Genomic DNA, 24012 nt, shown 5'->3' on the forward strand with positions numbered 1-24012 from the left:
AGAGAACGTTTCGTAACATGCTGAGAACAGAGTGGAAAGGTGCAAACCGAGCCCCAGAATGCTCGATTTGTCATGGTGATTCAGAGCTGCAGAGACCCAGCAGGAAATGTTTTAGCTGCCCTCTTGTGGCCAGATGGGAGGTTTTGACTTTCTGTCAGTACTTAGAGGAAACAATGATATATTTTCTCCCTCTGGAACTATTTATGGAGTAAATTAAGAATAATGTGAAATTTCAAGTTTCAAATGAGCTGAAAAGACCTTCCTCCTAAAGCAAGACCCCGCAGAACCATCAATACATACTTCTCAGTTCAGCAAAACTCCGGACTGTTGGTTAATTCTGTTAAAATTGTGGTTCCTTCCATCCTACCACAAGCAAAGTCAAATGATACTCTTGTGGAGTGGTGTGGTGGTGCAGATTTTAAAGCTGAAATACAACCTCAAGTCTATAAATACTTATTCTGGGAGTCACAGAGAGTAACTGCAGAAGCAGATGTAGGAAATAATAACAGGAAGGGCCCTGATGCCTCTTAGCTGGATGATCAAAGCTAAGTTACTTAACCTGAGAATTGAGACTTTAGTTTCTTCATACGTAAAATAAGGTAGTTCAAAGACAACTTCTAGTAGCCCTTTTAGTCTGACACTTTAGAAATATGAATTGAATGACAGGGCAAACAGCTTTGGTTTCTGGTTTCTGAGACTCCTTTCTGTTCTGGCTATGTGACTTTATAATTAGCAAATTAAAGATCAATTAAGGATACTGTGTTATGAAACCTCTGAAAATTGCAGGGCTACCACGAAATTTGTAGAACTACCTCTATGGTCTTGTAATATTTTCTCCTGTTCATGTATGAAAGTACTCAGTTTATTAACTGTTACATGTTACACATTATTTAGGTGCCTCCAGTAAGACAGTATTGCAGGGAATTTTTGTTTTCAAGCTGCTTATAGTTTTAAAGCATTTGAGTTAAATCATTTATATGTAGCCTTGCACAGTTTGTTTATATGTTTACAAGATTATTTAAATATTACAGGGGACCTAACTTTAAATGTCCCCAGAGATCTTTGAGGTGAGATGACCTTGGAACTTAGTAAATTCTCCAGGAAACTTTGACAAGAGTTGAATCTGGTGTCAAAACCCTGAGTTGAGTGAAATTTTGCCCTTTGGTGAAGCTTCTAGTGAAAGGTTCTAGCTTCTAGCTTCTAGTGAAAGTTGATCAAAGGCACATTGCTCATTCTAAAAACTGCTCTTCCATGCGGGTATTTTAAAGGAAATCCTAGTAGATCCTAGATTTTATATTCATATTCCCGGGATGATTCATTCAAAAAGCAAGATTGTTTTTAAAATTTATGTGCAATTTTTTCTACACTTTTATCAGGGTAAGGTTGTTTTTTATTGTTTTCTTTCTCCTGGAGTCCATGTGTACACTCCAATGTCTAAAGAGGAAAAGGCTTTTAATTTTGGCAACATGAATTGTTTGGGATGTGAGAAAATTTAAATTGCACATTAAGAAATGAAATATGATGTATTAGTTATATAGTTCTGCACATGGACCAAGCTGTAGAAGCTTGAGAAAGATAATTATTCCAGATTGCAAGAAATTTTGGGAAGACTTCTTATGAACAAAGGTTTTTTTTCCTTGTTGCCTTGGTATTTTCAGAGTATCTTACACATCATCTACTATATGTGACTCTGTTGTAAGTTAGAGTTGGTTAGATAGAACATTTGAACTCTTTTCAACTTGGCAACATGAAGAGTTTGGAGTCCAACGATTCATCTTTAGGGCGGTGTTTGGGGAATAACAACATATTTCAGAATCATTAAGGGTATCCCAAAAGGGAATTTGGGAGTGGTTGAAATGCTTTGTGTACTTCTAAGAAGTCAGGATGGGAGGGATTAGAGGAGGCAAATGATTTTAAAATTTCACTTAGAGATTTGTAAACATAAACAGCATCCCTGCAGGTTCATAATAAAATAAAAATGGGTAAAAAGAGGATGGCTTTATCTGGTTTCAGTTAATAAAATTAAGAAGGTAAAACAATAAAAACATTCACATGTTACAAAGGTGGGACCATTGATGAGAGAAGTTCTCTCTGGCCAAAAAGTTATCTATTAGAAAAACTTTTAAATACAGGATATGTGATATTATTTTAGTGTAAATGGTGACACCGTAGATTACTTCTTTAAACAGATTATCATACTGACAGGAACTAAGGGATGCAGTGTGGAATCTTGGAAAGAAGCCAGAACTGGAACTAGATTCATCCAATGGTGGGTCCATCACTGGTTGGCTGTGTGTTCTTAGGGAATTCTTTAGTTCTTTTCCTGATATGTAAATTGGGTCATTTGCCTTTGCTGATTGGCTGGTCTGATGGAGGGCTCCATGCTCTACTCTTGACACATTTTCCAGGTTTCTAGGAGGATTTTGCTATATACTCAGCTGCTCTTTAAGATTGTGGTGATCGGGGAGGCCTAAAGATCAAAAAGAGGAAAAATGTTTAGATGCGGTTGTGTTAGGCATTACGTGGAAATTTAGAATCTTTCTTCTACCTGTGCCAAACACAGAAGGATGCTTTCAGCGTTGACAAGAGGGTCTTCATCCCATAGATGATAAGGAAACTTGTAGTTTTGAATTTTTATTTTAGGTATATGAGAGAGTCTACAGTTTCTGTACAACTAGTTCAAAGTCTTATCCAGACATTTTCTTTTATGACTGTGGTTTGAAACTTGATTGTTTTTCATGAAGACCTTGTTCTCCATTTACTTTTTCTTTTACGTCGTTCACACACTGAATACATATTATTGATCAGTATTCATGTATCTTTATGGCTAAGGCTGTGTTTACAATATTACCTAGTTTTGGACCGTAAGCTCAATTGTGTATATAGGTAGAAATGAAGCAGACTTTATCTCATATGAACCAGAGGCACTGTGGGGAATCAGAGACCTCAGTCCAGAGGACAGCCACAAGTACACAGTTTGTTATTTCATCAGAATGTGAGTTGCATAGTACTGTAGCTTTCAACTTCTTTGAGAGTAATCAGAAATACAGGCTTTAAATATGAACTTTGTCCTGACTTTTAAACAGTATATAACCAAATGGAGTTCATTGTTTGAGGACTGCCAGTGTATATACTTGGATTCCAGCTTCAGATAATGAACTTTTTCACTATTAGACTCCTAGTTGAGGGCTAGATAATCTAGGGTGAAATCACAGTTCTATCACTTACTAGCTGGGTGACACTGGCAAAAACTTTGCTCCTCATCTATAAAGTTGACCTGGTGATATCTCTTACAGTTTTGAGGTATCATGAAACAAGTTAAAATATATAAATTGCTTAGAATAATGCCCGAGATGTAGCAGGTACCACCGAACTGTTTCATATTATTAGAGTCCCTTTCTTGTTCTCCCAATATGGGATCACACCCCTCTTTCTGTGAGGCCTGGAAAAAGAGAAGAGAGAGAAAAAAAACAAAGCAAAATAAGCTTTATTTAGTACCTTCTATGTGCCATTTTGACAGATGCTACTTTCTCATTAATCCTCATGTACACTGTCCAGGTAAGTCCATGCCTATTTTACAGAAGAGAGAACTGACATTAAGTGAAATTGAGTAATTTGTCCATGGTAGACTTGGGATTTAAATTTAAGTGGATCAGATTCTCAATGAAACATTTTACGAGAAAGTTTACCATTTTTATGTCTTGGATCTCCAAAGTATCTCCAAAGTTTCATGTGTCCAGAGGTGGTTCTTTCAGAAGATAATTGGATCATGGGATGCTCTGTTCATCAATGAATTAATTTGTAGATCAGCTCACAGCTGAATATTTTTAGAACGTGGGGCCCAGTGGGTGGAGGCAGATCACTGCGTGTGTGCTTTGGGCAGGGGTTTGTTACACTCTCGTCATTCTGCCTTCTCTCTCGGTTTCCCGGCTGCCACAGGTGCTGCAGCTTTCTCTGCCGTGTCCTTCTACCGCACTATTTCTGCCTGGGAGCCGTGGATAAGGTGGGGACTGAACCTTCTGAAATCATGAGCCCAAATCAACTTCTCTGTTAAATTGTTGATGTTGACTATTTTGTCCCAGAGATGGCAAAGTATCTAATACACTGTCCTTATCCTAGGGTGATTTGTTGTGAATTTGTTGCCTGCTAGTATCTCTTTCACAAGAGAATTCATGGAAAATTGCCTTTTAACTGCATTTCTCGGGCCTTGATTAGAGGAGGTGTGCTACTCATGAGCTCCTTGTCTCTGCCAGGCAAGACTCTGCACCTTGGGTACAGGCCCTGAATCTTTTCTGTACCTGAAGATCTGACCATAGTCAGTGAAGTTAAATGCTTTTGAAGTATTGAGGGACACAGTAAGAGGCGCTCACAGCTTTGGAAGAGTCTGTATGTGACCTGGCACAACAGACCTGCGTAAGCCGGGAGTCGCTCTTACATTGTCAGCTCCCAAAATGCAATACAACTTTGCCTTCCTAGTAACATTCTTATGTTATCAATGAATATAATCAAAGTGGAAAGACGTGTATGAGGGAAAAGGAAGAGAGAGAGAGAGAGAGAGAGGGAAGAATGGCGGTGAAAATGAACAGAGAAGGCAAAAGTCACTGAACAAACTTTGTTAGATGCAGAAAATGATTTTGGCTTAGATGAACTTCCAAAATCAGGACTGAATGAAAAAATGACAGGCAACAGTTTCTTTAGAAAGCCCTTCTCACTTCATGAAAATAACTTTTGCTTTCTATAGGTGGAGTCAAAGAGAATGGAAGTTGCCTAAAAGAATATTTGTGTGATAAATCATGCAAAGTCTTGTGCAATTAGAGCTTATGTTGCCTTTATCGGTAATGGAAACAGAAAAATACAGAAGTCTTACACTTGGCTAGTGACGTGCTTTTTAGTGTTTTAATTTCTCTTCCTCTGAGAAGTTTGAGCACACACACAATTTGCTAGTCCTTGCCTAAAATGCGTGGTTTTATTCCTAAAATATGTTAAGAGGCAATCCTTGTGGGGCCCAGTTTTCAAGTTTCAAATGAGCTGGAAAGACTTTCACCCTAAAGCAAAACCCCGTAGATCCATCAATACATACTTCTCAATTCAGCAAAACTCCAGACTGTTGGTCAATTCTGTTAAAATTGTGGTTCCTTCACAGGAGATGAAGACAGTGTGCTCTTCCTGTGAGTCAGCTGAAGCCATGCTGGGTCTGGGAGGATAAACAAGAAACCAATTTACCCTTCCCATGAGCTATGCAATCCACGTAGACCCAGGAAGAGACAAGCCAATTAGCCCTCCCCCTGAGCTGACCAGCACATTGGCTGAGAATCAAGAACACTGCACCTGTCCCTAGCCCCCATAAGCTACCAGCTGATTGGTGGACAGGCTGAGTTGTTAGCAACTAAGGTACAAAGACAACTAAATGCCTGTATTGTTTGATTGACTTTGCAGGTCTAAGGCTGGTAGTCTGAGCATCTATTAGGAGGAGAACAGTGTGCAGTATAGCAAATATGGGGAATTTCCTTCTTTCTTGTTTTTGAAATCCAATATTTTTCTCAATTTTATTTTGCCCCAATTTATTGTTTGGTTTTATTCTGTTTTACTTGTTAGGTTTTATTCTCTTTAAAATAAAAAAAAAATGTGTTAAGAGTCGGTGAAATGACCAACATGTTGAATTGAGTGATTAAGAATTCAGTAGGAAACAAAGAATTGCTTTATCATTTTGCTTTCTGTGTCATTTTTCGTCCCTGTAGATTAACAGACTGTGAGGACCACTGAGCCACCACTTTCTCTCTGGATCCCCTTCACGGGGGCCAGGCAGGCTCACAGATGGACACTGGAGTTAACCCAGATGCAGAGTGATGCTGAGCTCAGCCATGCAGAGCCAAGGGTCAGCGTCTGAATGAGTACAAGTGCTCTTTTCACAGCAGGCACACAGAGTTCTATGCTTCAGGCTGAAGGAACTCTGGCATGTTTTTTATTCTCTTTACTTTTCAATTTCATATCTGCATAATGGGAAGTAAACTTTGTTTCATATTTACTATTTACATGTACTAGATTGCTTCTCATGTTCAACAAATAGAATACAAAATTGTCAGGCCAAAATGAAAATTTCTTCTAAAGCTTTGTTTTTAAATTCATATCTGAAGGTGTTTTTTGATCGATGGAAGCAGCATTATTTTTTAGGGATTATCCTTTGACATTTCCCTGAATTACATTATTGTGAAAGGAGGATTATCAGCATTCTAACGGCAAGGCAGAATTCAGAACTGTGTTTTCTAATTGTACTTCATTTAAAACACATTCCATCCCCAACATTTTCCCTTGATAAAGTTAGGATAGGACAGTATATAATAGAAAAAGGCCTTAGAATCAGATATGTACTCGGATGCTGGATATACCATTTATTGCTGAGCTTTTGAATGCATTAGTTATTTCAAAGATTTATGGGGTAAATGAATGTTTCTCAAATATTAGCCCTTGTCAGAATCACCTAGGAAGTATGGCAAAACACAGACCGTGCTCACCATGACAGATTCTGACTTAGTCTACCATTTCACCCAAGAATTTGCATTTATAGTGAGTTCCTAGATGATGATGACGATGATGATAATGATTTGGGAATCTCAATTGTTTATATATTAAATCATAAATGTGTAAATGAGTTCAGAGGGTAGGTCATGAAAAGTTATTTAACTATTTGTGGCTGAGTTTCTGTAACTATTAATGGGGAAATTTCTGTAACTATTAATGGGAAAAATAGGAAAATCCTTGAGTGGTTTTTTGGGAAGATTAGAGATATTATGTAGATGTTCCTGGCACTGAATGGCAATCAATAAACAGATATTTTTTTTTCTGTGAAATCACGCAGCCCAGAATTCAAGTTAAAGCTCTGCTGATCCCTAAAACTGTTAAAACATCATTTCTTTGCATAGTGAATGCTATGGACTGAAATGTGTCTTTCTTCCCAAATTTATGTAGAGATTCTAGCCTCTAGTGAATATTTTGAGATGATGCTTTTGGGAAATAATTAGGGATGGGTGACGTCATAAGGAATTAGTGCCTTTATGAGGGGAAATAATGCAAGCCCCCTCCACACGCTATGGAGGATGGTGAATAGGAGGAGATCATGTGCAAGCCAAAGAGGGCACCCTTATCAGTAATGGCATCAGCAGGCACCCTCATCTCAGAATTTCCAGGTTCCAAGTGTGAGAAATAAATTCCTTGTTGATTAAGCTTAGTCTATAATGCTTAAACTACTTTGTAAACTAGAGAAATAATGAGACCCTATATCTACAGCAGTCAGAACAGAATTTGATAGCTGTAGTAGGAGGTGGCTAATAAGGAGTGTCAGTGCTATTATCTAATAAGGAAAATTGTCATTCTCCTTTCTTCCAATTTTTTGCAAGATTTCTCCTCACATTGGCTTTACTAAGAACTCTATATGTGTATGCGATAAATACATGGAGGGGTAATTCAAGTTACTGCCTTTCAATTTAGTTGTTCTAGATTATTTCCTATCTCTGCATCTCATCTTTGGACTCATACATAGTTATATCAGAACAAAAAATGTTATCAAACTTCCTGGGTTCAACATGTCCAAGAGAGTGGCTATCTTGAGTGCTTGCTTTTGGGAGAAATTGCTTTTCTCAAATCCTGGTCAGTGGTCTCCTGGGTGGTAAGTTTTTCATGAAGTAGCAACTAAACAGTGACAATCGTGAAAATGTTTTTCTTGGTGATAGGGGCTCATTTTCTTCTGTAATTAGCCTGAGGTGGACATTTTTGGAGATAAGGTAGGTGAGATTTATTTATGAATTGAAAATTGGACTTGATGCTTATGACACTGGATTAAGTTGCTTAAACTGGCAAGTGGTGAAAATTTTCTTCTGGTTCTTCTTTAACAACAACATTTCTCAATTTTAAAGATAGACTTTTCAAAGTTTTTTGTTTCTACAATTGTCTGATACCTAATTTGTTTTTAAAATAGCAAGATATTATAGAGTTAATTGAAGCTTTTAAAGTAAAAAGACAAAAGTGAAATTGAATGGCTTTATTTTAGCAACTGTAATTTATCACGGTGAATACTATTATTGGAATCACCTAAACAAGTGAATGTCCTGCGAAGAGGTCACTCTTAGTAGTTTTTATTTTTCTTCTTAAAAAAACATCATGTGCAGCAGCTGTGGAAATAGTCAGGCTGTTTCTTATAAAGTTAAACATACATGGGCCACATGACTCAGCAATTCCACAAGGTATTTATCCAAGAGAAATGAAAACTGACATTCACAACAGAAGTGATACACACGTTTGTACGGCTTTATTCATAAATAACAAAAAAAGGAAATAACTCCCATCTCCAGGATGAGAAGATAAACAGTCTTTGGTGCGTCTATATAATGAACTGTTTCTCAGCAGTGCAAAAGAACAGACTGTTGAATTGTGCAGCAGCTTGGATAAATCTCAAAGGCATTTTGCTGAGTGGAAGCTTTCTAACAAAGGTTGTAGGACATTCTTTAAATGATAAAACCAAAGGAACACAATAGACCAGTGGCTTTTCAATACTTAAAAGCAGGTGGGCACTAGAAGTCACAGCATCGCACAGTTTGGGGTTGATGTAACTTCTGTAGCTTTGTGACCTTATATATTTAGTAATACTCATTGAACTATACACTAAAAAAAAAAAAAAAAGAGTCAGCTGTGTCAAGTTAAAAAAAAGTAATTCTATGGGGTTAGAGTTACAGCTCAGTGGTTGAACACTTTCCTAGCATGCTGGAGGCCTGGGTTTGGACCTCTACTCCTAACCTCGCCACCCAAAAAAAATCACTAATGAAAATCAAAACAAAAGCAAAATTCTAAAACAATTTGCTTTAGGAGGGAATAGGAAAGACATTATCTCTCTTTCAAGACTGTAATCATTGCCCAAGTGTGGTAAGTGGTGAAGGTTTAAGCATGTTAAGCTGAATGTATTATGGGATGTTTGCATAGGTAGAAAATGTCAAGAAGGAATTTTTTTATTGCTGTGCATAATGTAGGGACAAAGGAGGATGGGTTCAGTTTTAGCCACAATTTAGCATATGACAACCAAGAATCACAGATACAGTGAGTTAACAGTGCTCACGGCTTGCTCTTTAAAATCTCTAATCCTCACCACTTACTAACTTTCAGATTTCCACTGCATTTGCACTCTCATTGTTTGATTGTCCAGTTTTTATGCTTTGATTTTTTAACTTGAACAACTATCTCTAAGATAACAATATGCAATTTACCAACTAGTGATTTCTTACTGTTTTTTTGACTAGTCATTTCTTACTGTTTTGTTTTTGAAACTCTGTATTATTTCTACCCTTTCTTCTGTTTTTCTTTTTTTCCCTCTAAATTAAAAAAAAGAAAAACACACTGAGTCTGGGCTCTGAGAGTAAAAAGACTGAGAAGGGAAACAGCTGGGTGAAAAGCAGGATTTTTACCTTCCTTTGTACTGAAAATCGGTTATTCGCATCCTACCATCTGAAACTAATTTGTTGTAGAAATTTATTCCATAAAGTTGCTGGGGTAAACAATACATGCAACGCTCCTTAGATGTGTATTCAGCAGGGACTTGCTTGGCTGTGTGTGCTCTTCAGCTCTCAGCACTTTCAATGTGCCATCCAGCACTCAGATAGCGTGTGGATTCTCAGAGGGCCCATGATTCACAAATAAGGATATTCATGCGAATGGCGGTTTGTTATCCATGACATGGGCCACTGTCCCTATTTGCAAGTTGTTCCCAAGGCCAGTTCAGTGGGTAATGGGTAACAGACGTGGCTACTCTGTGCCTCTGGTCCAAATAAGCACAGCAGGATTAGAGATGGTTTGCCAAATATGTAACAGAGTTACAAACTGTGGTTTGTGACTTGCTTCCCTAGAAATGAAAGTCACCTCAGGTGGTACATTTTCAATGGTGGTAATTATTTGCTGAGTATAACCAAATTTCACTTCGGTGCCATGGGTGCCAAAGCACTTCATAAAGTCCTTTCAGCCTTTCCAACTTACATCTGCATTTCCAGAAGTCTTGTGAAGTGGTGGCATGATAGAGGAAAAGACAGTCCTTCTGACAAACTTCAAAAAGGTTTTTTTAACAGTCCTCAAAACATGATCCTCAACTCCAAACTTTGTCTTACCTGTTTTAATGAGCAGCAACAACCCCTAGACATACCCACTTTTAGTTCTCTATCTCTGCAAAGTCTATCTTTTTATTTTGCCTCCATAACTGTATCAGGAGGCTGATTTTTAAATATTTTCCTCCTGAAGTCCTCTACCACTTGAAGTGATCACTGTGAGATTGTGAGTATAAGTCAGTTTGGAACTGTTTTGAGGGCTCATCAGTCCTAGAACTCTGCTTTGCATTTCTCCTTTCAGTGAGAGGACTGTCTGTTCTGAAGAAATTTTCTGTATCACATTGAATTTTGGCACGTGGTTCCCATTGGTATTACCTTCTTGGAAGCCACAAATCTCCACGCTATTCAGAAATATTTTCAGAGAAACTTTAGGTACAACACACTGTTCTAGGTATTGAAGACATAAGACAATTACAGAATGTATGGAGGAGGGGATGAAAAGAAATAGAAAATAATTTCAGAGGATGCGAAATGCTGGTAAGGAAATAAAACGTGGTAAGATAGTGACTGTAGCAGTGTGAGGGTGCATCACTTTAAGCATTAGCTGATCACAGAAAGCTGCTTAAGAAGTGATATTTGAGCTGAGCCAGGAATAAGAAGCCTTTACTGCAAAGTCAAAAAGGAAGCCTGCAAGCCTGCTGTTTACCCATCAGGCTTTTCTAGTACTTTTTGTATTTGACAAGATAAAGTGGGAAGTTCCTCTCTTAATGCTTTACCTAATAATTTCACTCAAGGAATTGTTTTTCCCTCCTGAATACCTTGCGTGAGTTAGCACATTGTACCGAGAAAGAACTACTTCTAACCAAGTTACAATTTTGTGATATAAGGGGTTTCTGTGGACCCTGCTTCTATGGCTGATTATAAGCTCTATGCTGAAATAGTGACAGTTTATGTTCCGACTTGTGATCATTAATGCTGGTTTACCAGCTTCACTGGATTAAGAATTTCCTGGTACAGTGTCTCCAGTCCCTATACTGGTCCATGGCCTGTTAGCAATGGGGCTGCACAGCAGCAGGTAAGCAGAGACCAGTGAGGGAAGCTTCATTGTCTACAGCTGCTCCCATTGCTTCTGAGACCTGAGCTGTGTCTTCTCTCAGAACAGCGGGAGCATCAGATTCTCATAATCACAGGTCTCACTGTGCACAGTGCATGTGAGGAATCTAAGCTGTATGCTTCTTGTGAAAAACTAATGCCTGATGGTCTGAGGTAGAGCTGAGGGAATGATGCCAGCACTAGGGAGCAGGTGCAAATAAAGATTAACATTAGCAGACAGGTTTGACTATACACAGGCCATAATAAATGAGTGTTTGCAGGCCCATATCAAAATCATACTATTGAGTGGCAAGTGACAAGCTGCATCTGGTTGCAGGCTATATAATGTCAAGTGAATCAATGTGCTTCAATTTTACAGCCTTATCTGGTGGCATGTTTTCAGTAAGAATCTGACGCTTATTTAGCCTGTGAATGACTCATCCATTATTTTATTCCCCACTCTCATCCATGCCTCCTTTCCGCATTATGCACTTGCCATTTTGTGCTGGTATTTGCATGGACAGAATCCAGCCATGGCTGGATGGCTTTGGGGTTTCACTATTGGGGTCAAAGAGGCTCCTCTTGAATGTCAGTCTGCACAGTAAGTCACTCACAGAGAAACACTGATTAGCTGGTAATGTCAACTGAACTTAACAAAAGTTTGCAAGATGTGATTAAAATTATGAGCCACATTAAAGTATATGCCATTAGCTCATATCTGTATACATATATCTTTGTGAGGAGACAGAGATAAAGTATACATGTCTTCTCTTATACAGAGACATGGGATGGATATCTAAAGGTAGAGTTTTTGAGTTACAAGAGCCATTCCAGAGATTTCTTTTAGAAAAATGGTCACCATTGGCAGCACATTTTGGTGACACAGAATGAGGTGCAAATCTTGCTTACTCATGTGACATTCAACCTGATCAATGAACTTAATCTGTCACTTTAAGGGAAAATAATAACTGTGTTTGAGTTGGCAAATAAAATAGATACCTTCAAAGGCAAACTGGTATTATGGGAATGAAAAGTGAACAAGAGATTTTTTTTGACATATTTCAAACATTAACAGAGATTTTGAAAGAGACTAAGTGAGGGCCTTTTTGCTCCCAGCTCGTGCATGATCAGAATTTTAAGAAGTATGAGCATCATTTATTAACTACAAAAGATCACACCAGGAAGGAACAGATCTCCGATCCATTTGTGAACAAGGCAGGTGACACGACTCTGTCCATGCTAGAAGATCAAGTGCTTGAAATCTCAAATGACAGTGGTCTTGTTTGAGACAACTTCAAATCTCCATATATTAGGTATTAAAATGGAGGTGGTATACCCTGAGATTATCACAAATCCACTGAAAACTCTGTTTCCATTTTGGACTTTTAATCATCGCAAAGCACAATTTTCTGTGGTGGCAATAACCAAAATGAGATTACCGAGTAGACTGGACACAGCAGCACATTTCAGGTGTTACTGTCTCTCATCGCTCCCAGACAGGACCATCTTGTTGTATGAATGCTGTCACTCTGGGGACTCAGTGTTGGTCAATGCTTCTGATAGATTGGGAATTCAGGAGTGATGAAAATTAGTTTGGCCTTGGTAAAGGAAACCCCTATTGGTGAGTTAATATATATGTCCTCCATTGCTGCCTGTATGGCCAACTTTTCATGAGTCTGTTGGGCATTACAGGGGTGGTTGAAGAAAGAATCTGACAATAATTTTTGAACGTGTCATTTTATCCATATGATTACTAGAATCCTCAGCAGTCACCCTTTTGTATATATTCACATGGACATAAGTATCTTCTTTTTTTTCCCAAAGAGGTCTACCCATACACTTCTCCCCCAAATTTCCTTGACATGTTTTCCAATCGTTTTTTTTCCAAGTCTCTGATCATGTAGGCAAACCATTAGCAATAGTCATTAACTGATACACAATCTCACATCTGGTCATTTCTCATTTGGAACAAAGTATATAACATGTATACTGCCAAAATTTCTCCCCAGTGGGATAGGAAGGCTTTCTTTTACTACTGCCTTTCAAGACTGGTCCATAGAGGGTACCCAATAAATGGGATGGAGTAACATTGCCAGATGCAGAAGATGTTGCCTCCAAAAGCCTTGAGATACTCGGTAGGCATTGTGCCTCTTTCTTACTTGTAGGAAAGGCCAGATACAATGGCATACTACACCTTTTAAGGGCTAAGTCAACTTGCCTCACAATACTGGATGCCTGGAAACTTCATGGTTGTATTTATTTTTTACCTAGTGACTTGCACATATTTTATCAGTAAGTCCACAGCAGTTGCTATTTACTGCTCACTAGGTCCAATCAGCATCATATCATCAGTATAATAGCTGAGTGTCCTATCTTGTGAAAAGGAAAAGTGATCAAGATCCTTTTGAACTAAATCATGACATCAGGTTACAGAATATGCACACCTCTTAGATAGTAAAGTGAGGACATATTGCTAACCTTGCCAGCTAAAAGCAACTGATTCTATTGGCCCTTACAAAAGGTATTGAGAAAATAGTCTTGACAGATTAATAGCTGCATACCAGGTATCAGGAACTATGTTAATTTGCACAACCAGTGAAATCACATCTATTACAGCAGCTTCATTTTGAGTCATCATTTGATCAGGTTTATGACAATTCACTGTCATTTGCCAAGGTTCATCAGTCTTCTGTGTAGGTTAAATTAAGAGAGTTGAATGCTGATGTGGTAAGAATCATCACCTCTGCTTCTTTCAAGTCCTTAACCCTGCAGAGGTTAGAAATTGTGGGTGATCAAGAGACACAAATAAACTCTCCTTACATATTATTAAGGTGTACTACCTGCACTGCAACCTGCTCAGGACTAGTGGTGGCACTGCTTTGTGAAATCTCTCCTTGATTTTTCTGCTTGGCTTTTCCCACTGGGCAGCATGTGATCTATGCGTAGGTGAGGATATCAGTGTGAAAATGTTGTCAGCTGCCAAGTTTGTGTTTTCTAATTATATATTCTGGAACTGGGGAAATATCTGCAGTATAGTTTTGGCAACCCCGCAGATGGGAATGGACTGGAGCTAAAATTCTCTCAATAACCTGACTCCATTAGCCTGTACTGAATTTGGGCCTGTTTCTGTAGGAGGTAAATGAGGAGAGAGAGAACTAGGAGAAAAGGAGGAGTGAAAATATAGATAAGGAAATGGTCTGGGGATTTTATAATCAGGAAGGGTTTGAGAATTGAAATTGAAAGGCCAGGGATTTAGCTCAGTGGCATAAGCGCCTGCATGGCAAGCACAAGGTTGTGAGTTTGATCCCCGGTACCCACCCCCACCCAAACAAAACAAAACAAAACTGAGAATTGAAATTGAGAGGCTCAGGAGTAACTGCAGTGGCACAAGGAATAAGAGAAGAGATTTCTAGAAGCATTTTTAAGATTATGAAGTGATTTTTGTTTAATGCTTTTTGTCAGATATGAATAAAAGTGGGAATTATTTTAGAAATTACTATGATCATCTGCTTATTTCTCTTTAATATCATATGCTACTGCAATTGGGTCATATGGTTTATTGTTAGATTGGATTTAAATTTAATAAATATTAAATTTATGTTTTACATTAGCTGCAGGAAAGACTACTCAGAGACTCTGTACAGGGTCTCTGTCAGTGAATATATTTCTCTCTTCACTGGATATATTCAGCTCAGACTATGAGAATTTACATGGCACATGTATAGAATATAGTTATATCATAAGCAGCCATAAAATTGTATAATTAATTGTATCACCATATTGTACAATCTATATTAAAGTGTATTTATTTCAAGATTGTTGCATTCCTGAAAACTCTTGATTCCATAGTGAAATTAAGTTTTTAGTCTGCTCCCTTTACTAAGGTAGTATGTAAGGTCCATTAGAGTTGATTTTCTTTGCTCACGGTTACTGCCATTAGGTGTCCAGTAAACCTTTAAAAATGATATAGTAAGTGAAATAAAATGAATTAGTCCAACTACCTTAATTCTCCCAGTAAAATATGCTAGAAATGCAAATGAATTTAAACTAAAGTAGAATTTGACTAACATGCTATTTTCCAAAGCAATTGCAGCATTTTAAAAATAATGTTTTACTAGTACTAGTGGTAAATAATCTCTACTTAAATAGCGATACCCATTTAAACCCTATAAATTAAAATAAATAGATAAAGATAAACATAGAACCCTACAAAATAAAATAAACTTTATAAAATAAACCCTAAAAACCTTATACATTAAAATAAATAGGTAAAGCTAAACATAGAAAAATGTCTACTCATTTTTCTCTCAATTACACAGATGATAGAAACTTTTTGGTTGTTTTATTTAGCACAGAAGGTACTAGTGTATAATAGGCTAAATACGGATCTAAATTGTGTTTGATTTCAGTGATAAATTCCCAAGAGCAGTAGGCTAGTGAGAGATGTTTTAGTGTCTTGGGATTATCTTGATTGTAGAAACAATTCTTTTTGGAGGTAAATTAAGAGTATTTATTTTATCAGATGACCATGAACTCACTGCAGCAAATCTAACCTAAGGGTATATTGGTGCTTGTTTAGATGCTGAAGGCAATGCATTAGGAACTGATGGTGACTGATTCTTATCCAATCAGTTCCTGATGCAGTATCTGCGACATCAAAAACTGTGTAATGAATACATGAAATATCATTTATTTCTAAATACAGGAAACTTTCTTTATTGTTCCTTTCTATGAAATTTGTGGTTAAGAAACTCTTCATAATATCATGTAATAAAGCAATCCAAAGCTATACTGATGAATATTTTCCCCAATTTACTAAGAGCGGCATCATAAATATATCTATATGAAACTCAGCATAGTCGTTTATTTCATGAAAAATAAGTATAGATAAATATTTTTAGAAAAGGTGTTTTAAGAAAATAGCCTCTAAACTAATCATTCAATTTTTTGTCATGATAAGTTATGAAATACTAAAATCCTAAAGTGGATTTGACTCAGATAACTCTGATGTATCATTTAATTTCAGATTTATTGATTAGAATAACCTATATTTCCTGAAACAATTTGTAAAACCCAAAACCAAAATTAACGTCTATGGTTTGAACATACATATATTTGCATTTTTATCACCTAACTCAAGGTAATAAGCATACCCATCACATCTAAAAGTTTCCTTGTTATTCTTACTTTACCAGAATATAATCCATTGAAGAGATAAGATTAGAATTAGAAGGAGTAGATTTGGAAAGCACATGACACCAAGAAGAATGCAATGACCAATTGTACAACTGCAAGAATGTAACTGGTTTCCTGTCTTATAGATAATTTTGCAGGTTGTCTTTTGGGAAGCTCTTATTCTAAAACTCTAATAAGTTCTATAGAATTTACCCAAATATAGAATGAATGAAGGACTCCAACAATAGAAAATTTTCCATTCCGTCCAGTGGAAATGTTTTGTGTGAGTAATTTTGGACATAAAATTTAGGAAATCATTGAATAGGGAATTTGGAAGTAGAACGGAGGTAGATGATTGTAGAAATGAAGACCCAAGAGCCTCCTTACCGCTCCCCAGATGGCCTTCATCTATATCGATTTCAGATAGGCCTGAGAGTTAAGATTTTTATCATGTTTTCATTTTATAAATAGTGCAAATATGCAGTAAAGTACTACAAGTAGACACTTCCAGTTTATTGTTTGTCTCTAGAATCTTATGTATGAAAAAATCTTATGTACGATCCTAACTTGCCAGCTATTCCTCTAAGATTTATAAGAATATTTAAGTAAAGTCAAAGGATTTATAAGCATAGTGGTCTTGAGAACTTAAAGACTTATTTGAGAAGCAGAAATGCCAGGACAAGGAAAGAAAGCCCATCATGGGGTCCTCCTGTAGCTACCATGGTCTCTCTGCAGGTATGGTGCTTAGATTTTACACTTAGAGTTGATTGATTAAGGAACTGGATTAACTCCCTAGCAATAGCTGGAAAATCATTGGTAATGTGCTATTTGGGCTCTGAAATGGAATATGATTTAGGAAATAAAAGGCGGTGAAGAGTAGGACCCCTCAAGGTTTGATCAATGCAAATATGCTCTATGTGATTTTTTCTGAGAAGTGTCTTTTATCAAGAATAACCAGACGGAAGCCCAAATTTTTTCCATGACATAATTCTAGATTTTTCTTGGCTTCCTGGAGTGTGCAATATAAAACTACATCAAGATTTTAAATTTGGATTATAATCTGAGGATTATAATTTGGATGAAAGAAAATGGAAATATCATCTTTAATTATAAACTGCTCCAGAGAGTCAGGTAGGGGAAACCAGATTCAAAGATGTAGGTAAAATGTCCTCTGGGACAGTGATTCTTAAAACTGGGTATACAACTGACTTATTCAGAGGGTTTATTAAAATGCAGATTGCCGTGATCTATATTTAGAGCTGCTGAGTTGGCAGATTTGGGATATGGCCTAAGAACTGGAAATTTTGACAAGTTTCTTGGTGATTTGGTCCAGGAACTCCAATTTGAGAACCACTATGCTAGCTTGTCAGAGGCTCTGTGCAAACAGGTAATTTTAAATAGGGCCTTGGTAACTAAGTGTGATGGGGGAACAATGACTATCATTAATCATCTACAAAATTCCAAGTACTAGTAGTTATCTTAGCTCAGGAATGTTGCTTTTTGTACCACATTATGACAGGTCTCTTGGAAGCATATTTTTAACTTCCTGTTTTTATTTGTTTTTCTTTTTATCCCCAAACAATCATAGAATAGAAACTCTGCTGTTCTCTATTACTCAAGTAATTCATCATTACTTGCGTTTGGAAATATAAAAAATATGCTGATGTATGGTGTAAAATGCTAGTGAGAAAGATAACTCAGAGGCTGGTCATTTTAGAACACAATGCAAAAATCCAGGTCTCATTCTAGAGCAACTTTTGGAGCATTGTACAGGTTGAAGGGCATCTCTCAGTAATTTAGGTGTCTAGAGTAGTACTAAAAAAGCAAAACTTCATCCTTTCCAGAGTATTTCTTGAGCTTTTCAGAAAGATCCTCCCAGTATGTCCATGCCAGATGATAAGCCATAGTGCCCACTTGTTCATTCCTAGAGTTGATTAGAGTCTTCCCTTTCCCCAGGTTCTTGTCCATCCTTCAAACAGCTATCTTATTCTCAGTCTAGATATGGCCTCCCTGTCTTCCTTCATATCAGGTAATCATTTATATCTATAAAAGTGAAATCTACAACTAGTTTAACCATCAACCCTTCCACTTGACTGATGGCAGGGATGTTTGGTTCATGGGTGCTTTGTCAACACAGAAGCCTGTGATTCACTGCATTAAGTACTGGTTGAATGGAAAATGAGAAACAGGTGTATTTTGTGGAGAGAAGAACTTGAAGATGGGGTTTCTGTTTGGTCAAGAATGCTGACTGAGCTTTGCCCCTTCCACATCCTTACTCTTTCTGGGTCGTGATATTCATTGTGTGCAGAATGCTGGGCCTGATTGTAGCGGGCTCTGAGACTAAGGATTAAACACTGCCACAACTTCCAAAGGAGAGAGAAGCTATTTAGAAGTCTAGACTTCAAGCACACTTTGAAGAATGAGCTAGTTAAGCTCAAATTTGGTTTCTGGCAGGGTTGCTTAAGAAAGAAATTTTGTTTTCTAACATTTAGCAAATTTAGTCAAGAGATTTTCAGAATTGATCTATGAAGAGTCCTTTGCTTAGCTGGGGAAACTTCAGGTAATGTGGAAAGTCAGATCAGGAAGAAGCCATTGATGTCTGGATTTCTGCTACTCTGGTGGTGGTACATCTGAGGTTCCACATGCCTGTATCTGGGAGGAAGCCAAGAATGCTTGGAGAATATTAATACAAGCTTTAGGCCCCCAGGTTAATGTATATATATGCTGGAACACCAAATCAGGGCCTAGGAAGTATGTAAAGGAGTAGCCTTGAATGCTCTCACATGAGGTCCTAAATAGCCAATGGCTATGGGAGGCACATGGCCACTATAGACCTTGATGGCAAAGGCACGTCTAGGCCTACAGTTAGGTCTTACATGAGCAACACGTAGATTCTAGGTGCATGGGGAATCTGCAGTCAGGTAGGGACACACAGGCTAGCAGATGAACAGAACATACCATCTATACTGGGCAGAAATAGAATTTTGTATTACAACAATGGCTTAGATCACAGATTCCGTAAATATCTAAAGTCCACGCCTGCAGACTGGCAATAAGTTACTAATTTTTGCACTGGTTAAAAGGCTTACTGCTTTCACTTTAACTTGCAAAGTCTTCCTGTTATGGGGGAAAGGGATTAATGAAGCCATGCTATTGGTACTGGTGATTAAAGCATTGAACTAGAACACTGAAGACTTGTCCCTCAGAGATTCTTGGGAGTGAGCATGATGGAGCCTAACAATCAAAGGCTGAAAACTCTGTTGGACTCCATCCTCAGTGAGACTGGCATAAATGAATCCTAGCTTTAGGACTAATATTTTGAGTATCTCATCATCAGAAAGGCCACATCCTTTCTTCATTTTTGTGATAATTACTTCCAGGATTCAACTGTGGAATTTTTAAGCTTAAGAAAAACTAGGTTGTATTAGACAAAGGGGAAGAGAGAAAAGAGGGGTGAGGATGCGAGGGGGGGGGGGTTAGAGAGAGTACCAGGGAGGACTGATACTAAAGAGGATGTTAGATACATATATGAAAGTGGAAACATAAAATTCAATATTCTGTGACATTAATATGAGCGTCTATTATTGTGTGCATGTGTTTGTGCATTTCTAGAGCACAGTGGTATACACCTATAATGTCAGTAGTCTGAGAGATGAAGGCAGGAAGACAGTAAGTTTGAGCCCAGCCTGGGCAACCTAGCACTAGTCAAAAAACTGGGAATGTAGCTCAGAGCAAAGGTGCAAACTTCCTGAGTTCAATCATCCATATATGATTTCTGGAGGCAGGGTGTACCTCAGCGGTGGAACCCTCGGCTAGCTGGCTTGCAACCCTGGTTTCAGTTCCACGAACCACAAAACAACAAAATAAATGAAAAATTAAATTAAAAATTTAAAAACTCAGTTATTGGGCATGAATAACTATTTCTCTGAGTAATAAAACCAAAGTTTGGAGTCTATGTGTGAGAAAAAATAAGTGAGTTTTTAAAAAAATAATGACTCAGCAATTGGTTGCTAAAAGGAATTTGGGCTCCTGATTCTTGAGCCAGTTTCTTTTCTCTTTTCTATTAGCTCCTTTTGGTTGGAACATGTTTATGCTGTGGTCTAAGATTTCAAAAAGAAAAACTACAAGGAATTATTTGTAATTTATCATAAACAGTTTTCTTCAGGGTTTATAAATGATTAGCTTCTGCGAAAAACCTATTTGATCAACCTATGCTACTGATGAACAGTCCATGCCATTTCTCTAATGAAAACTCCCTAACTGCTTCTCAGGTCATTTAGATCATAACTCAAAATCTTTGCCATGATCTACTTAGCTACCACCTCCAAACCTATTTCCTATTACTTTTTTGTTTTTCTTTCTTACTTTCCCCCTCGTTTCCTCCTTGGGCTCAAAGATGGTAACTGTTATTTCTCACTGCCCATTAGAATCCACTGAGTAGTTCTTAAGTAATGATGCTTATATTGTACCTTCAGGCCCTTGAATTTAGTTCATTTGTGGTGAAACTTTTGACACTGGCATCTTCAAAAGCTCCTCTGGTTGTTCTATGTGCAGGCAGCACTGTCAGGACCTAAAGATGATGGCTGTGTACTGCTAGCATGCCCCAGCCCAGTAACAATGGCTCCTCTCTCACAGCATGCACTCAACTATTTAAACATATTTTTCACTCTGTTGAATTACATTCATTTTATTTTCTTTTTAGAAAATTGTCTCCAGGAGTTAGAATTGGGAATTTTTTCACATTTGAAAAAAAATGGTTGTTTCAATTAATTTAAGGATAGAGATAGCACGTGGAAAGTTTCAAAAGTTTAAGAGCTCTAAAGAGCCCTGAGGATTAACAAGAAGTACTAAACTTATAAAGGTTAAGTCAAGCTCTGGCTTGTAGTTCAGTATTTGTTCTTTATACCTAGCAGGAACCAGTTCTCACACCAGCCTCCTCCTACTTAACTTTCATTTCTAGCCAGAAAATTTAATGGAGCATTCTAGTCTGCCTTGATACCAAAACGTAATTTAATCTGAGACATACCAATTTCCTAGGGCATTCAAAGTGTTATACACTAGGTAAGGCCTTTAAAATACCACCTTTAATACTTTTATTATAAAACAAACATACATTTAATTATAAATTTGACTTTTCTGAATTTGTTTGGAGTTACCTGGTAAATGAAGTAGAGAAATGGCCTTGAGTTTTCATCTGGAGGAATTCTATTCTTGTTTTTTTTTTTCTTCAGAAAACAAGGTTTATACCCACTTTTAGTGTCAACAAGATTTAGAGTTAGCTGTATCTCAAAATCTTATGACAACCTCAGCCTGAAATATAGTTGGTTCTAAACTTTCATACTAATCAGGGCTGTTAAATATGAAATATTCACAAAAGGAATGAAAAGCTGATGAAAAGTGATGATCTGGGGAGTTGAAGTTTGAGGAAGGCCTAATGAGAGCTCATCCCTTTTGAACTGCTTGGAATTTGATGGAGTGGTACCCACAGGACGAGTGGGAGGAACTTCCATGGGGAAAATATTTTGGGAGTTTAGTTTCTAAAACCGAAAGTTCTCAGCTGTAATTTTTTTTTACAAAACTAAGTAACACTTAAGGAGCAACGTAAGCAGCAAATGAATCTAATAAAGTCAAATTACTTCCCAAGGCCGGTTTTCTTTTAGTACAACAGTTCATTAGAAAAAGACTGTCAGGATTAACAAAATTGAGTATGATACAGTAATATCATCACTGTTCCTTTTCTTGGTCATGAAATAGAAGTTTAGTACTCTAATTTGGTTGCCACACAAATCTTTTAATCCACCAGGTTAAGGAAATTGCTCTGTTTAGCATAATCCCAGAGACCACTGTGAGGGATTACATGAGCATCTCACAGTTGCCAGCTGAGATTAAGCCAACTCACAGCCATCCAGATTAGACCTGCAAGAAAAACGGTGTAAGCAGAGACACATGGTGCCTTCGGCAGAGGCGCTGAGCGTACCACGTGGAGAATGCACACTGAAATCCCAGGAATGTTTCTGTATTTTGCTTGATGAGACAGTAACAAGCTACTCCCCTGGTTATATTGAGATTTACTTTCACAGATTTCTGGCATATACAGTATTGGCATGTTATGTCATAAAATACAATCTTTGTCTTCAGAAAAACTACTCTATTTAATCCTTACGTAAAAAGAAGCAATCAAGAAAGAGTATGAGTGAATGTAAAACTAAAGGCTCAATCAAAAATCATTTGGAAACAAGTTTTGTAAATAATTTGGAAATGCTAAAATCATATATTTGTAAAACACTTCCTCAGAGAAGAAAACCAGCAATTACACATGAGAAAAAAGCAGTGACCACGTATTCACCGGGTGCACAGAATGATGATGGAGGTCTGGCACGTTATGTTTTAGAAATGGTAGACTTTGTGTCTTCCCGTTTGCCTGTAATTTTTTTTATGGCCAAGTGATTTTGGGCCATGGGCCTTAGCTCTTTCGGTGAGTGAGATGATCAATGCAAGGTTTCTCAGTTTCAGTGAGGATGAGAAATCCTAGAATTTACTCAAATACAGATCCCTGGGATTGCTTCTAGATTTGGCGGGGCTTTCCCCTCTAACTTGATTTCATATTAGACCAGATCTTCTATATTGTAGACTCCAGCCAAAACAAATTGAAGTTATGAGAAACTAGTGACCTATACTGCTCATAGTTGAAATGGTTTCCTCTTTCACTGCTACACACATGCTCACATGTAAACATGTGTGTTGGATATACACTGAAAAATATTGAATATTTCCTTTCCTCTCCAGTTTTTTCCCAAAATCCCATTCAGTTTATAGATTCTCTATTTCAACACCTGTTATACACAATATTTTCATGCTTATCAGTGCATGTTTTTTCACTAGACTGTGAACGTCTATATGCAAGGACCAGGCTTCTTCATGTTTATTCTTGGCTATAGAATTCTCAGTATAGCATCTGATACTTAATAACTATTCAATAAGATTTGTCAAAATCAAATATTTGTTCAACCAAAGAATTCTATGCTGTAGTCCATAATTTATCCTTGAATAACTTAAACTGACAGAACTGGAATAGTGATAATTTGGTAAGTTAGAAAAATGTTTTTTCATGGAAAAAGTATAGGTAAATATAAAGTCATAAAGCAATTGAGACAGAACAAGTGGATGTAATCGTGCTCTTCACGTGAACTGCTGGCAAAGCATAACTATAGAGATCACTGAGGGGCTTAAATATAATTTTATGTTTATTGTATACTTAAAGTTTTTAGTTCATAGTTAATAGTTTTAGATTTATTGTTGACCTCAAGATCAAAATAATCAGATTTTATCCCAATCAAAAAGTAAAAGGCTATTTCTCTCTGTACTGAGTAGTACGATTCAGAGCCAACTTCAAAGCAGCGTGAATGGTGGTTTGATTTTTTTCTTTTAACCTCATATTTGAATTTTTTCTTTTCTCTAGAAAGTTTTACACTGAAAAGTGATGACAAAAGTGTGACATGAATACAGAGATAATTCTATTGAAGAACATTAGAAAAAGAGAATATTGATGGAGAGTATATTGTTTGTTGATTAGGAAGATAAAACTGTTGAAGATTAATCCAAATCATAGGTGGTGTCCTGCTCAAGGCTATTGACAAGAGTCCTGATAGCAAGCATCCATGTGTAT

At 37.3% G+C, this 24012-nt stretch overlaps 1 long non-coding RNA gene across 1 annotated transcript in view; it reads left to right on the plus strand.

The window, feature by feature from the left end:
• The window catches only part of LOC134471263 (uncharacterized), an 85649-nt gene that overhangs the window by 50245 nt on the left and 11392 nt on the right, over positions 1-24012 (plus strand). The gene's annotated exons all lie outside the window — the stretch shown is intronic.

Source organism: Cavia porcellus, unplaced genomic scaffold, assembly GCF_034190915.1.
Source record: "Cavia porcellus strain 051 isolate PalLab524CR breed Dunkin Hartley unplaced genomic scaffold, mCavPor4.1 scaffold_18, whole genome shotgun sequence".
Classification (NCBI taxonomy): domain Eukaryota; kingdom Metazoa; phylum Chordata; class Mammalia; order Rodentia; family Caviidae; genus Cavia; species Cavia porcellus.